The 15,311-nt window shown below is 44.0% G+C and overlaps 1 long non-coding RNA gene across 1 annotated transcript; it reads right to left on the reverse strand.

Moving 5' to 3' along the window:
• Window positions 1-5,257: 5,257 nt before the first annotated feature.
• LOC123781094 (uncharacterized) lies at window positions 5,258-15,291 on the reverse strand. Its single transcript, XR_006776603.2, has 3 exons — window positions 15,123-15,291; window positions 14,276-14,349; window positions 5,258-6,068 (listed from the first exon to the last, which is right to left on the reverse strand). It is a non-coding gene; the product is annotated as an uncharacterized LOC123781094 (long non-coding RNA).
• Window positions 15,292-15,311: the final 20 nt, after the last annotated feature.

Here is a 15,311-nt window from a genome sequence, read left to right on the forward strand (position 1 = left end):
TCGCCTATTTATTGGCGGTAAACAATCAAACACAATCAAGGGGAGTCTCGTGATCCTAGTGAATAGTAGTATGTCACAGGGAAGGTCACGGGGATGATGTAACATCCAGCAAGTGAGGCCTTTTTTTTTTTTTAAGATTTATTTATTTATTTACTTACTTATTTATTTATTTATTTATTTAACAGAGAGAGAGAGAGAGAGAGAGAGAGAGACAGCCAGCGAGAGAGGGAACACAGCAGGGGGAGTGGGAGAGGGAGAAGCAGGCTCCCAGCGGAGGAGCCTGATGTGAGGCTCGATCCCAGAATGCTGGGATCACGCCCTGAGCCAAAGGCAGATGCTTAACCACTGAGCCACCCAGGCGCCCCAAGTGAGGCCTATTCTTAGACATGTTTCTATGGACCCTGCGGGCTATTGTCAAGAGCAATCAGGTTTCTGCTGGGGCTGGGGTGGTGTTCTGCCCTTTAGCAGACCAGGCTTTCTGGCCGCTCGTTATCTGAGGGGATTTCGGGAAGGGCAGCGTCCCACCCTGAGCAAGCCAGGCATTCCCAACTGCTCGTGCTCTGACATTCACGCTAAAGTCCGCAGGGTCACAAACACGTTTTCCTATTATATCCTTAGCATAAGCTCTCGGCCAGGAGCTGGGCAGTGGCCCTGAGATATGCCTCTCAGATACCCTTCCAACCACAGGAAGCAACTGACCGAGGGCCCCACTGTGTTCTGAAATGCGCCCACGTGTTTGAGCTAAGGCCACACTGCCCATGGGCAGCTCCTGGCCAGTGATGGGGTGCACAGGGATGTGAAGGCAGGCTCATTCTCTGGTGGCTTGCGTGCTCCCCGACAGCCTCGGTGAACGTTCCTTAGAAGACACTGTGAGCTAACATGCTTCCGCTCACCCTCCCTTCCGTCCCTAACTTCTTCTCGCCGGGTGAGCCCTACATCATGGTCTGATGGCTCTCTCTGCCTCTCCTGGTTCCCTCCTATTTTCTCTTAGAGGCAGTTCCTGCAAGTTGAAGTTTTGGCATCAGAGATCTGGATGATTCTAGGCTGTGCTTCTAATCAATGCACTATATTGTCTTTTTTTTTTCCATGAAATTCATTCTAACCTGAGTCACTAGATGGGCACATCCTTTTTCGACCAGCTTGCTGCTATTTTTAATTCTTTATTATTCTTTATTATATTTATATTTATGTATATGTGATTATGTCTGGCATAGGACATAGGCATATAAGTTGAAGTTATTCTATCTTGTTAAAAATGCAATTGTGCTTTATTAAATTATGATCGATCACTATTCTTTTTAAGTAGGCTCCACACCCAACATGAGGCTCGAACTCACAACCCTGACATCGAGAGCTGCATGCTCTACTGACTGAATCAGCTAGGTGCCCCTAGGGTTTATTAAATTATGTAAACTTACAAGATTCAGTTTCACAAAACTTTGTGTTTAGTTTACGTGCAGATTTTGAGGTTTCTTTTGTTGTTCTTTTTTTTTTTAAGATTTTATTTATTTATTTATTTATTTATTTATTTATTTATTTATTTATTTATTTTTAAGTAAACTCTATTCTCAGTGTGGGGCTTGAAGTTATGACCCCGAGATCAAGCGTTGCCTGGTCTCCCGAGTGAGCCAGCCAGGCGCCCCCTATCATTGTTCTTTGTTAATAATTTGCCCTCTACCATTCTTCATCCCCACTTGTCATTGTCCTTATTAATGTTCTGGGGTTTGTAATTACGCTGGCCAACCTAGGGATTCTAGGAAGGTACACAGGCCAGAAAAACGAGCATTTGCCGGTCACCCTTATGGTGACCTGGAAACGTCATAAACCCACAAATGCTAGTCTAAGGAGGAAGCTGTGCCGATCTGTTGAAATGGTGTCACCAGAAGAATGGGGGCATTGTAAGCTGTGAGCATGACACCATAGAATGTAAGGTGGGGAGCAGGCAGAGGAATCAGCAGGCTCTTACTTCTCGGCTCTTCTTGGAATTGGCCGGCAGTAAGCCGGTAGCCTGTTGGCATCAGTTCCCAGGATTCCACTGGGAGTTCATTCTGAATGGACAGAATGTTTTGTCAGAACAATTAGGGCTTCCTTCCTAAAGCGTGCTTGGCTGGGAAAGAAAGCAAGCACCCTTCAGGGGCCAATATTCTAGGAGTGTTTGGCCCTGAAATGATGCATGGGGGAAGGGCTACAGAGTAGGGGCGGTGGAGGGGATTTTGAGCAGCCTGAATAAGGCGAGTCTTGTGGAAGCCACCCTCACAGGCAGCTGACCTGAGCATTACAATACTTACCTCCTGCTCATAGATCCCTAGAGACAGGAAGTGTGGCTGGAGGATAGGAGACTGCCGAAGCCAGAAAAGCCAAAGGAAGGTGAGAGCTTAAGCAGCAGAACTTGCTTTGGTGAAGAAATGAAGAATGTCTTCAGGGAGCTGTGTATGTAACCAGGCTGGTGATTATGCAGGAATCCATTCACTATGTGTGCAAGTGCACATGCGTGTGCACGCACGTGCGCACGCACACACACACACACACGGAGCAATATTACCCTGCTGCTTTACACCGTCAGAATCCTCAGACATGACCTGTATTCGGGGCTCCTCAAGAGTAGGGGTCATGAATTCTCCATCCGTTGCTTTGGTTGCATGGCGGGGCCTCCCTGAATACGTGTATTGTTCTTTTGGGTGTCATGGAAAATGTGTTCTTGGCCCTCTGGCAATATGCATTGTGCTAACTGATTTGTATGCCTAAGAGCACAGAGCTTCCTTCTCTCATCTCCAACACTGTTCATCTGCACATCTTGAGAACTCTACCTAACAGTCCAGTTTTTTTCTTTGTTTGTTTTTGTTTTTTTAAGCAGGCTTCAGGCACAGTGTGAAGCCCAACATGGGGCTTGAACTCACCACCCTGAGATCAAGACCTGAGCTGAAATCAAGAGTCAGATGCATAACTGACTGAGCCACCCAGGTGCCCCCTTCACAGTCCAGTTTTAACACATGTCTTTGACTAAGCATGAGGTGTGTCATTGCCAACAGTCAGTACTAGATTGGACCCCTACAACCATTAGCCATTTTCTGAGACATCTGGAGAACCAACTATAAACAAAAAGTAGAGGATGAGGGGTGAGCTATTGGTGGTGATTGCGGTGGTGGTTGCTGGGGGGTATGGGCAAGGACCTGAAGGGAAACTGCTCATTCTGCAGGGGGAGGATAGTGCCTGCAGACCCAAGACAAGGAGTCACAGGAAAAGGAAGCCTAGGGCCTTCTACTTTTTCCGAGATTTCTACCTGCCAAATTTCCTATGGATTCAGAGGATTGGTAAGAAGCTGCCAAGTCTTTTCAGGGACCCCACAATTGCTTGAAGATTGTATTAGGGATTCTCAAAGATAGGCACAACTTCAAAAGAAGTCTGTGTGAAGCTAATGATGGTAATATGTGACCCATTTGTAAGGGTTGGGCATGCTGCTTTTTGTGTATTAACCTTGTATGCTGCAATAATCTTTTTATATCACTTATTAGCTCCAGAAATTCTTTTTTCAATTCTTTTGGGTTTTCTTTTTTCTTTTCTTTTTTTTTTAAGATTTTATTTATTTATTTGACGGAGAGAGACAGCCAGCGAGAGAGGGAACACAAGCAGGGGGAGTGGGAGAGGAAGAAGCAGGCTCCTAGCAGAGGAGCCTGATGTGGGGCTCGATCCCATAACACAGGATCACGCCCTGAGCTGAAGGCAGACACTTAACGACTGTGCCCCCCAGGCGCCCCGGGTTTTCTATATAGACTAGCATGCCATTTGTAAACAAAGACAGTTTTATTTCTTCCTTCCCAAACTGCATGCCTTTTATTTCCTTTTCTTGTCTTGCCTTATTTATTAGCTAAAACTTCGGTACAACGGTAAAAGGGAATGGTGGGAGGGGACATCCTTCCCTTGTACCTTATCTTTGTGGGAAAGCTTCAAGTTACTCACATTATGAAGCTTTTTGTTTTTAAATTTTGTTATGCTTTCTGCCTACAAAAGTAGAAATACAGGCTCATTACACATTTTCAAATGTTTAAAGAAATATGTAATATGAAAAGTGGGAGTTTTTTTTCAGTTCCTAACAATCTGCCCCATGTTGCCATTGCCAGTTATTTGATATGTCTCTCACGATGGCATACTTTGTGGGGCACCTGGTGGCTCACGTGGTTAAGCATCTGACTCTTGATTTCACCCAGGTCATGATCTCAGGGTCATGAGATCAAGCCCCAAGTTGGGCTCTGTGTTGGGTGTGGAGCCTGCTTAAGATTCTCTCTCCCTCTTCTTCTGGCCCCCCTCCCTGTGCACATGCTCGCTCTCTCTCTCTCTCTCAAAAAAAAAAAAAAAAAAGACATACTTTGTGATTTTGAAGCAAATTGTGTGTGCCTTAACACACGATATCTCTGACAAAAAATAAATTGCAGCACAAACTGAGATTCCTTGGTAGTTTGGAGTATAGGTATCAAGCTATGTGTTTGTGTGTAAAAGAGAGACAGAATAAATGTGATAAAATCTCTCCTACTCCTTTTCTTGGAAGTGTTCTTCAGTTCTTGATTTTTATCTTTCATAGGAAGTTGTGTTATGAATCAGGTAGCCAGATCATTTATTTAACATGAATATATTAAAAAAATTTTAAGATTTTATTTATTTATTTTGAGAGAGGGAGAGTAGGAGCGGGGGGGGGCAGGCAGCAGGAGAGGGAGAAGGAGACTCCCTGCTGAGCATGGAGCCCAACACAGGGCTCAATCCCAGGACCCTGAGATCATGACTTGAGCCAAAGGCAGACGCTTAACCAACTGAGCCACCCAGGTGCCATGAATATGTTAAAATTTACTTCAGTTACAGAATTCCCATTAGGGAACAGTAGGAAGGAAGGAAGGAAGGAAGGAAGGAAGGGAAGAAGGAAAGAAGGAATGTTATGAAAGGTTATGAGTTATGACCCACATATGTGGCTTGCTCACCTGTTGGGACAGCTGTCAAGAACATGATGACTTATGTGTGGCTTCTGCCCTAGGATCCTTGAAGTTCTTACAAATACATGAAGGGAAGGAGCCCTGTCTTAGATGCCTCACAAAGATACCCTGGAGTAGAAACTTAAGCATTCTTAAGGAAATGACTGGCTGGGAGACCTCTCATGGAAGTGAAACCTTGTACCTTTGGGGACGCCCCACCACCAAGCAGTTCCAGAAGTTGGTGCTGGCTGGTTGGGAATGTGTGTTGCTTGGAGAAGGCAGGTGTAGAGACCTAAAAGGGGATTAGAAATGGATCCTGTGATTATATTTTTCAACCTGTAAAACCAGCCTGAAGCCCCTTAATGTGGGAGGGGGGGAGCCATGTTTTTGAGTCCATATTCCATTACCGTCCTGTTATATCTAATCAGTATCTAAGTAATGAGTGTAGACGGTGAAAGTGGGGTTATGGTGGTAGCTGGCTGATCTGTATCTCAGTTTCAGAAAAATGGTCTTCCCTTTCTCCCGGGACAGTAGATTAGGGTGGTTTTAGTTTGCTAAAGCCAAACGTGAAAATGTCTACAGCCTTGGAAAAGCAACGTAGCTATCATCGAGGTCATTTTCACAGCATAACTTTGTGTCACATCCTTTTTTTTTTTCTTCCATTTCAGTGTTCTAACATTTGAAGATCATCAGACAGATTGATTTTGGCTTGTTTTTACAGATCTTTTAAAATGACATCAGGATTACTCAACCCCAGTATGGTCTTAAATTTTATTTTATTTTATTTTTATTTTTTAAAGATTTTATTTATTTGAGAGGGGGAGAGAGAGTGAGCACACAAGCAGAGGGAGCTGCAGGCAGAGGGAGAAGCAGGCTCCCCGCTGAGTAAGCAGCTGATGCAGGACTCAGGACCCTGGGATCATGACCTGAGTGGAAGGCAGACGCTTGACTGAGCCACCCAGGCGTGCCTGGTCTTAAATTTTAGCAGGTCAACTCTGAATCCTTGATGAATTTCATAGCATTTATGGTACCGCGCTTCTGGGCACCTACTGAACTTTGGAGATCATGATCTACCCCTTTGTCTTCACGTGGGGAAGGTTTTGGATTTTTCTGTAATAAAATATTAAATTGAATTTAGGACTTGAGTTAATTGGCTCGGATAATAGGAATGACTCATGCACAAACTGAACTTCACCTTGACGGTTCCATTCTACAGCTCGGAGAGTGGGGTAATTCAGGAAGTGGCCCTGGCAGTGGTTGGAAGCCACGTTTCCCCTAACTTTCTCAGTCGTTTGTTGAGTCATTAAGGACCGTTAATATTGACTCTGTCAGAAGCCAGGCTAGGAAAAGAATCTTTGCCAAATCACATTCCAGAGCTAGGATGTAGAATGACAGTGAATATAATGGCCAAGTCACTCCTGAAACTTTTAGCTCAGTCATCATTCCAAAATTAACATACTTGAAGATTTCAGTTATTTATTTATTTATTTATTTATTTATTTATTTATTTATTTATTTATTTGACAGAGACAGCCAGCGAGAGAGGGAACACAAGCAGGGGGAGTGGGAGAGGAAGAAGCAGGCTCCTAGCAGAGGAGCCTGATGTGGGGCTCCATCCCATAACACAGGATCACGCCCTGAGCCGAAGGCAGACGCCTAACGACTGACCCACCCAGGCGCCCCCCAAAATTAACATACTTAAATAAAAAACCAAAACAAATCACTCCTCTCCCACCCCTACTTCCTACCTTGCTCTTGCCTAATAGGAAGACTCAGAAAAATGGAAGGAACAAGCATCTTCACAAAAATGAAACCAGGCCACAAGGACAGGTTTCCAAGGGTGCCTGGCTACAGCTTTTGCCTCCAACAAAACTGAGGAAGCCATGCGAGAGGGTGCTCGGCTGACGCTCGGTGCCCCAGGCCATTTTCATGCACACAGAAGCACGAGAGACCCACTGAGTTAGATAGATCATCAGTAGGGTTTCTTCCTGATCTAGAATTCTACGTTGTCATCTGGCCTTTGAGGCTGCAAATTAAAATGACCTAATTACAATGATTAATTCCTGAGAAAGAACAAAAAAGATATCAACGTGGTAACCACAGGTCTAATGTCCTTGGGGAACTGATCAAGCCTAGAGACTGACACACAGGTAGTATATGGGAGAAGGGGTGTGTGGGGTGTGTGTGTGTGTGTGTGTTTGGGGCAGACTTTCTTAACTTCACATAGCCTTCTTCTCCATCTACCAAGAACAGTTCCTTTCTGGTCCCCTAAGGAAATGGCCCTCACCCCCCCCCCCCTTACTACCTCATTCCCTCTTGATTTTTCTTTTTTTCTTTTTTTTTCTTTTTTTAAAGATTTTATTTTATTTATTCGACAGAGACAGAGACAGCCAGCGAGAGAGGGAACACAAGCAGGGGAGTGGGAGAGGAAGAAGCAGGCTCATAGCGGAGGAGCCTGATGTGGGGCTCGATCCCAGAACACCAGGATCACGCCCTGAGCCGAAGGCAGACGCTTAACCGCTGTGCCACCCAGGCGCCCCCCCCCTTGATTTTTCTATTAACATTCATTCAACAAACATTTACTGGGGACTAGACATTTCTCCTTCTGAGATAGCATGACATAGCTGAAAGAACTTTGGATCTGAAGGTTGCAGACAGGATTTGAGACCCAACTCTAGCACTTAACAAACTGGACAGGTGACTTTGAGTCAGAGCACAGAAGAGGAACAGCATGTCCTTCCTCTCCCATGAGAGTATATTTTGTAAAGCGTTTAAAAAAGAAAAAGATTTTTATTAACCAGTCAATGCCCCTAGGGAAGGGGACCTAATAAACCTGTCTTTAGCGTTTTGGTTTGAATTCATCTATAAAGTGCATTTGACTTTTTCATTGAGAGCACAGGCTTGTTAGGATTGGAGTGTGTTGGGGAGGATACTGTAGGAGAGAGACTCCTCACAGATGAAGAACAGGAAACCACCTTGGGAAAGGAGGATTCTTGAAGGAGAGAAAATGGGCTGAAAGGGTAGGTGAGGGGCCTGCTTTCAATTTTCAATTTTCCTGTGGTCAAGTCCTGATTGTCATGGACGTGGATACACAGAGGACTGTGACCTCCAGGCGGAGCTACTTAGGTTACTCAGGACAAAGGCCATTTATTTTGCAAACTCCTATGCTCTAGTAACCCCCAGATCATATGTTCCTGGGTTATCAGACCTTGAGGTTGGGAATCAGTTCTCTTTCTAGCATTGGGGCTGGTCAGTAAGCTTGAGTTAGAGTTTAAATTAATAAATACAGTTGACTCTTGAACAACACAGGGGTCGGGTGCTGACCTCCTGTGCAGTTAAAAATCTTCATATAGGGACGCCTGGGTGGCTCAGTTGGTTAAGCGTCTGCCTTCAGCTCAGGTCATGATCCCGGGATCCTGGGATCGAGTCCTGCATCAGGCTCCTTGCTCCATGGGGAGTCTGCTTCTCCCTCTGCCTGCCACTCCCCCTGCTTGTGCTCTCTCTCTCTGACAAAAAAATAAATAAAATCTTAAAAAAAATCCGCATATAACTTTGATTCCCCCAAAACATAACTATTAACAGTGAACTGTTGGCTAGAAGCCTTACTGATAATATAAGCAGTTGATTGACACGTATTTTGTGTGATATGTGCTGTATACAGTAAAGTAAGCTAGAGAAAAGAAAATATTAAGGAAGTCATAAGGAAGAGAGAAGATATTTACACTACCGTATAGCACTTATTGAAGAAGACCTGCATATAAGTGGACTCGTGGCTCAAATCCTTGTTGTTCAAAGGTCAACTGTATATATTATAAAGGGCAATTCTTTATGCCCGAATGATTCCGTGAAACAGACCTCCTGTTGAGTTATATTTTTGTGTACATTGTGGGAAGGCCATGGAGCCAGGCATCTCAGGTTCTAGTTTCAACTCTGCCAGCTGTGATGCCTTAGGCAAATCAGCCGCTTCCTCCGTTAGAGGTCTGGCTGGAATGCAGTGTTTCTTACAGTGTAGTTCTTGGATTACTGGAATGACCTGGGCTACTTTATAATGTTTCTGGACTTGGTTTTTTAGAAAGATTTTATTTATGTATTTATTTATTTATTAGAGAGAGAGAGAGAGAGGGCGTGTGCACAAGCAGGAGTGAAGGGCAGAGGGAAAAGGAGAAGCAGACTCCCCACTGAGCATGGAGCCTAGGACTGAACCATCCAGGCACTCCTCTTTTTTTTTTTTTTTTAAGATTATTTATTTATTTACTTATTTATTTATATTATTTGGGGGGGGTGAGAGTATGAGCTGGGAGAGGGGCAGGAGGAGAGGGAGAGAATCTCAAGCTGACTCTGCCCTGAGCACGGAACTCATTGTGGGGCTCAATCCCATGACCCTGAGATCATGACCTGAGCTGAAACCAAGAGTCACACGCTCAACTGACTGAACCACTCAGGTGCCTTCTGGACTATTTCTTAAATGTGGTGAAAAAGAATCTCTGACAATGAGGTCCCAGAATCTACATTTTTAAAAAGTGCCCCTAGCCATTGTCATGCACATAGGGACTCACTGGATGGGGCCATCAACAGGTTCTCTTCCTGCTCTAAAATTCTGTTCATTCTCATCACCTGTAATTTTACTTAGCTCTATTTTCTCTGAACAAAATGAAATTAAAAGGAGAAAGGCAATGACGCTAGCTAAGAACCTACTATTTGCCTGGTGCTGTTTGGGGCCTTACACTCATTGTCTTATTTTTCTGCACAATAATCCTTTGAGGTAGGTGTTATTGTTATCACCACAGCATACATAGATCCCAAGTTGGAACTCTGTACAAACTTCCAACTATAAGATGAATAAGTTCTGGGGATGTAACATACAGCAAGGTGACTATAGTTAACAGTACTGCTTTGTGTATTTCAAAGTTGTCAGGAGAGTAGATTTTAAAAGTTCTCATCACAAACACACACACACACACACACACGCACAAATTGTCACTATGTGATGTGATAACTAACCTTATTGTGGTAATCCTTTTTCCATATATACGTATATAAAATTACTACATCGTACACTTTAAACTTATGCAATGTTTTATGTCCACTGTATCTCAGTAAGACTGAAGGGGAAAAGTCAGGGCTCTGATTTCAATGGTTTTTATTTTTTGTTTTTCGATTTTTTTTGGCCACTGTCTCATGCTGTAGTAAGAGACTACAAAAGAACTTATTATAATTAATAAGCTCTATTGCAGCACCTTATCTTCATATAATAGATTACTATGCTAGGAGCTGTTTCTTCATCCTTGTTGAATCACTGATTCTCCTATTATGAACATTAATTACCTGAAGTGATGATAATATGAAAACAGTAAGCTTCATCATACTCCTTGCCTTTTCTTACCTATTTAAAATGTATTCTTGGGCACCTGGGTGGCTCAGCTGGTTAAGCATCTGCCCTTGGCTCAGGTCATGATCCTGGAGTTCTGGGATTGAGTCCCACGTTGGGCTCCCTGCTCAGTGGAGAGCCTGCTTCTCCCTCTGCCTCTCACCCCACTTGTGCTCTCTCTCTCTCTTGCTCTAGCTCTCTCAAATAAATAAATAAAATCTCAAAAAAAATGTATTCTTATATTCTATGCATTTTGTGAGGCAATCTAAGTCCTTTATGTGTGATAGGGAATAAATTGGATATAAATAAAAAACAAAAAGTAAGCTACATTATGAATTCATTTAATAATTGCATTCACTTAGGGGGGCCTGGGTGACTCAGTCAGTTAAGCAACTGACTCTTGGTTTCGGCTCAGGCTGTGATCTTGGGGTCATGGGATCAAGCCCACACTGAGCGTGGAGTCTGCTTGTGATTCTCTCTCCCTCTCCCTCTCCCTCTCCCCCTCCCTCGCCTGTGCTTGCTCTTTCTCTCCCTCTAAAATAAATAAATAAATCTTTTAAAAAATAATTGCATTCACTTAAAGAGAAAAAAAAAAAAGTACATGAAGTTGTGACAGCCCAGGATTTCAGTTTATGAAATCTCAAACCTATAATGAGCTACAAGATGGAGGAAAAAGAAATAAATTAGACAAGACATAGTTTCAAAATTTGATGAGATCCATCTTTTGTATTCTTGTTCTTGAGTTATCTATTTCAAATAGAGAAGGGAGGTGGCCCTGGCAGGCTAAAATACATGAAGTTCTTTGAGAGGGAGAAGGAGGTTGGTTTATTTGGAAACTAAGTCAAGATAAAGGCCATGTGAAAGAGGAGCTGCCTTTTCCTCTCCGGGTATTTGGAGAGGAATAAAAGAAGAACAGCAGAGGATCAAGTTTGGGCATGACTAGGAAAGTAGATTAATTGGGTCATCCGAGAAATTCTTCCTGCTGGTGACCACTGCATGGAGTTTGAACTGGTAAAGCAGAAATCATCTGGCCTCCTGACTCATTAGTTGTGACCCATCATCTTTGTCTCTGGTTCATGAGAAAAGCAGTTTTATCTAATTTCCAGCTTAGACAAAAAGAAATAAACATAGTATTATTTCTCTGTGTTTGGATGGGCTGTCTTATGATAAGGGAATAGGAAAAGGCACCTGTCTGGTTTGGGATGATGTTTATAGAAAGAACATTGTGACACCATAAGCAATGTATTGTTATTTTTTTGGATTAAGACAATACAGCTGGGAGGAACCCTAGATACCATCTAACTCCTTCATACAGGCATTGAGGCTTATGAAGGTCAAGTGTATTTACTGCCTAAGAGCACAGACCACGGATTTTGGAGCCAGACCTACCTGGTTTGAGGCTCGGTTCTGCCATTTACCAGGCTCAGTTCTGCCATTTCTGAGTTTGTGGCCTTGGGGCTGAGGAGGGCCTCACAGAGAAGAGCTGCGTGGCACAGAGTGAGTAGAGTTTGCCGGATGGGCAGGCATTCCAGGCAGAGAGACTGAGGGTATGTCCAAAGAGGGAGGGCTGGGAGGGAGAGAGGGCTGCACAGAGGAGTCAATGCCGGTGGATGTAGCTGGAACACACAGTGCTTACCCCAGAGTGAAGAGACATAAGCCAGGGAACAGAACCTGTTGTTCCTCCTCTGGAAGAGGAAACTTCATTGCCATATTTTTTTTCTTGCTATTTCACTATTACTTTGTATCAGTTATATACTCAAAGAAGGCTGAGTTGCTACAAACTCTAGGATAGGTTTCTTTGTCAACAGGGTCTCCCATACTTTGTAGTCCGGGAAGACTAGGCAGGGCTTGGGATGTCGCTGGTCCCTTGGAGCCCCTTCTACTTCTCCTGTGAGCTGAGCTCTCTTTAGCCCAATGCCCAGCACGGCTCTCTTGGACAAAAAAAGCTCTGGGTGTGGTTATAAAACATTAATAATAGCTACCATTTCTAGGTGCCTGGCATTGATTCATTTAATCCTTGCAAAAATTTATGAAGTAAGCACAACTACCCTTTTTTCTTTTCTCAACTTTTCAAAACTTATCTAGAGAAGTAGAAGATACAAGCAAAAAATATATAGGTTTAACATATTTTATATATATTAATATATAAATTCATGTAAGTTTAATACATTTTCACAAAAAGAGTACAAACATGTTACTAGTTCCCAGCACAAGAAAAAATTAGCAGTGGGGTGCCTGGGTGGCTCAGTTGGTTAAGTGACTCTTGGTTTCGGCTCAGATCATGATCTTAGGGTCATGGGATCGAGCCCCGCATCCAGCTCCATGCTGAGTGTAGAGCCTGGTTGGGATTCTCTCTTTCCCTCTCCCTTTGCCCTGCCTCTCATACCAACCCCCTCGTGTGTGGTATGTGCTTTCTCTTACACTCTCTCTCTAAAAAAAAAAAAAAGAAAAAAGAAAAGAAAAAAAAAAAGAAAGAAAGAAAAAATAAGCATCACCCAAAGGGCCTTTCACGGCCACATCCAGTTCCTAGTTGGCCTCAGACCCCAAAGCAACTGTCTCCCTTACTTCTAACAGCAGAGCTTAGTTTGCTTGTTTTCTACAATGTTACTTGTCTACAGTTTCTTTCATTTAAGTTACATGGCATATAATTATAGGTCCGATCATTTTCTTTCATTGCTACATTATTGCTACCTTATCTCTTGAAACATTTTAAGCCCCAGAGAACCAGTACAGTGAACACCCATATGCCCTTTATTTAGAGCATGAAGGACTGTTATTATTTCCACTTTATAGGTGAGGGAACCAAGGCAAAGAGAAATAGGTAACTAGCCTAGGTCATGCCTCTAGGATGTTAAGTCTTGCGTAGCTTGCTGCTTAGTTAGCCATAAGACTGTGGGCAAATCCTATAACTTGTCTGAGGCTGTTCTTCATTAATAAGATGGGTTTCCAGACTGTTGTGGGGCTCAAATGTGAGAAACATGTGAAAGTGCTATGTGAAGAGTACAGGGGCTCAAAAGGGGTATTGTTAAAAAATGCAGGCTCCTGGGCCTCACTCCCTAGAGATCCTGGCTCAATAGGTCTGGAGTAGGAGGCAGAATGTTTTAACACACACCCTAGGTGATTTTTTTTTTTTTTTTTTTTTTTTATTCGACAGAGATAGAGACAGCCAGCGAGGGAGGGAACACAGCAGGGGGAGTGGGAGAGGAAGAAGCAGGCTCCTAGTGGAGGAGCCTGATGTGGGGCTCGATCCCATAACGCCGGGATCACGCCCTGAGCCCAAGGCAGACGCTTAACCGCTGTGCCACCCAGGCGCCCCACCCTAGGTGATTTTGATTGAGGTACGAATCCCCTACCACAGTATGAAAATACACTTCTAGGGGCCCCTGGGTGGCTCAGATGGTTGAGCGTCTGCTTTCAGAGGGGGTCATGGTCTCCTGGTCCTGGGATTGAGCCCCACCTTGGGCTCCTGGCTGGGGGTGGTGGTGGTGGTAGTCTGCCTCTCCCTCTGCCCCCCCCCCCCCCGTGCTCTCTTTCTTAAATGAATAAAAAATCTTTAAAAAAAATAGAAAAAAAACACTTCTGTAAAACAATGATTCTCAAATTTCAGACTATCAAAATCACCTCGAAGACTTGGACATTATTCTTGCAGCTGGCTCGGGAGTACAAAAGAGGGTTATAGGTGCTGACTGCTCCAGCTTCTTGTGGGCTTGGCCAAAGATTAGTCCCTGGAGCCCTCTCCCTTAGAGGCATAGAGAAACAAAAGGAAGCTTGCTCCTCCTTAAAGAGGACAAATGACTCAAAAGGAAAAGCCGTTAGTAGGTGAAAGGGCAAGAGTGTTCTATTACAAAATGAGAGGTCAGGTTGGAGGGAAGTAAAAAAGCCAAAACAAAACAAAACACGAAACACAAAAAACGACCCAACGCGTCATCACTCAAAAGTCAACACATACCTGCCATCTTACATCAGAGCAGGGGGTCGATTAACAACTGGCACACCAAACATCTGCTTACCGCCCTAACAAAGCTTGTACCAAAAAGAAAAAAAAAAAAAAGAGAGAATTTGATCGCTTAAAGCATTGAAAATGTCAACATAGTGGGGGAAAACCTAAAAACCAACTCGATACCTTTTTGGACTTTCTAACATTTATCTAATGGTTTAGTATTATGATTTTGAATCACACGGTGCGAGAGGGAGGGAAAAATACCATATTTTCTTGCTGAGAGCCTCTAAAGGTATAAATTCGGTCTTGTATAAGGGATACATTTTTAGTGGGTCAGTTTGGAGCTTTAAATATGATCCCCTTCCACCTGCCAACTGTCCCTTGTTTACTTCCCCGTGAGAGAGCCGAGGGCGGCGAAGGCCGGCGGCAGCAGCCCCTGGAGATCCCCTGCCGGTGGTCGGGGAAAGTCCCCGAACTCCTACCCTGCCCGGGGCCGGGGCCGTTGCACAACTTGTTTGCTCAGGTCATCTGGTGCAAGTACCTTAATTTTAAAGGCAAAAAGACTGGGGCTCAAATGTTGGTGACTTAACTTCCTAACTCTCTTTTAAAAAGCATAACCTGCAATTAAAAAAAAAAAGGCCATCTTGCATAATCAGCATAGACAGCTAACATCCTGGAGTGCTTTGGGCTTAAGTGTTGCTCGGAAAAAAAAGAGGGGGACCAACCGACGGTTATTCCAAGGCCCTTTTTGGAAACTGCGACTCAAGGACTGACTTGAAAGGCAAAAGAGCAATAAAACAATCTCTATGGGTCCGTCATCGGGTTAGAATTTCACAAAACTTCAGAAGTGATTTACCTGCTAAAAATAAGTCTAGGAGCGGTGGTTTCCATTTTTTAAAGACAATTCTATTCTGAGGACTGACCGGAATCAACAGGTTACTGCTCTTCCGTGCGCGGACTCCGCCGCCGCCTTTCGGCGGAACCCGCAGCGGGACCGCGCGCCGGCCGCCTCCGCCACCCGCCTCCCCGCCCCTCCCCCGGCAGG

Source organism: Ursus americanus, chromosome 18, assembly GCF_024610735.1.
Source record: "Ursus americanus isolate L20-20 chromosome 18, mUrsAme1.1.p, whole genome shotgun sequence".
Classification (NCBI taxonomy): domain Eukaryota; kingdom Metazoa; phylum Chordata; class Mammalia; order Carnivora; family Ursidae; genus Ursus; species Ursus americanus.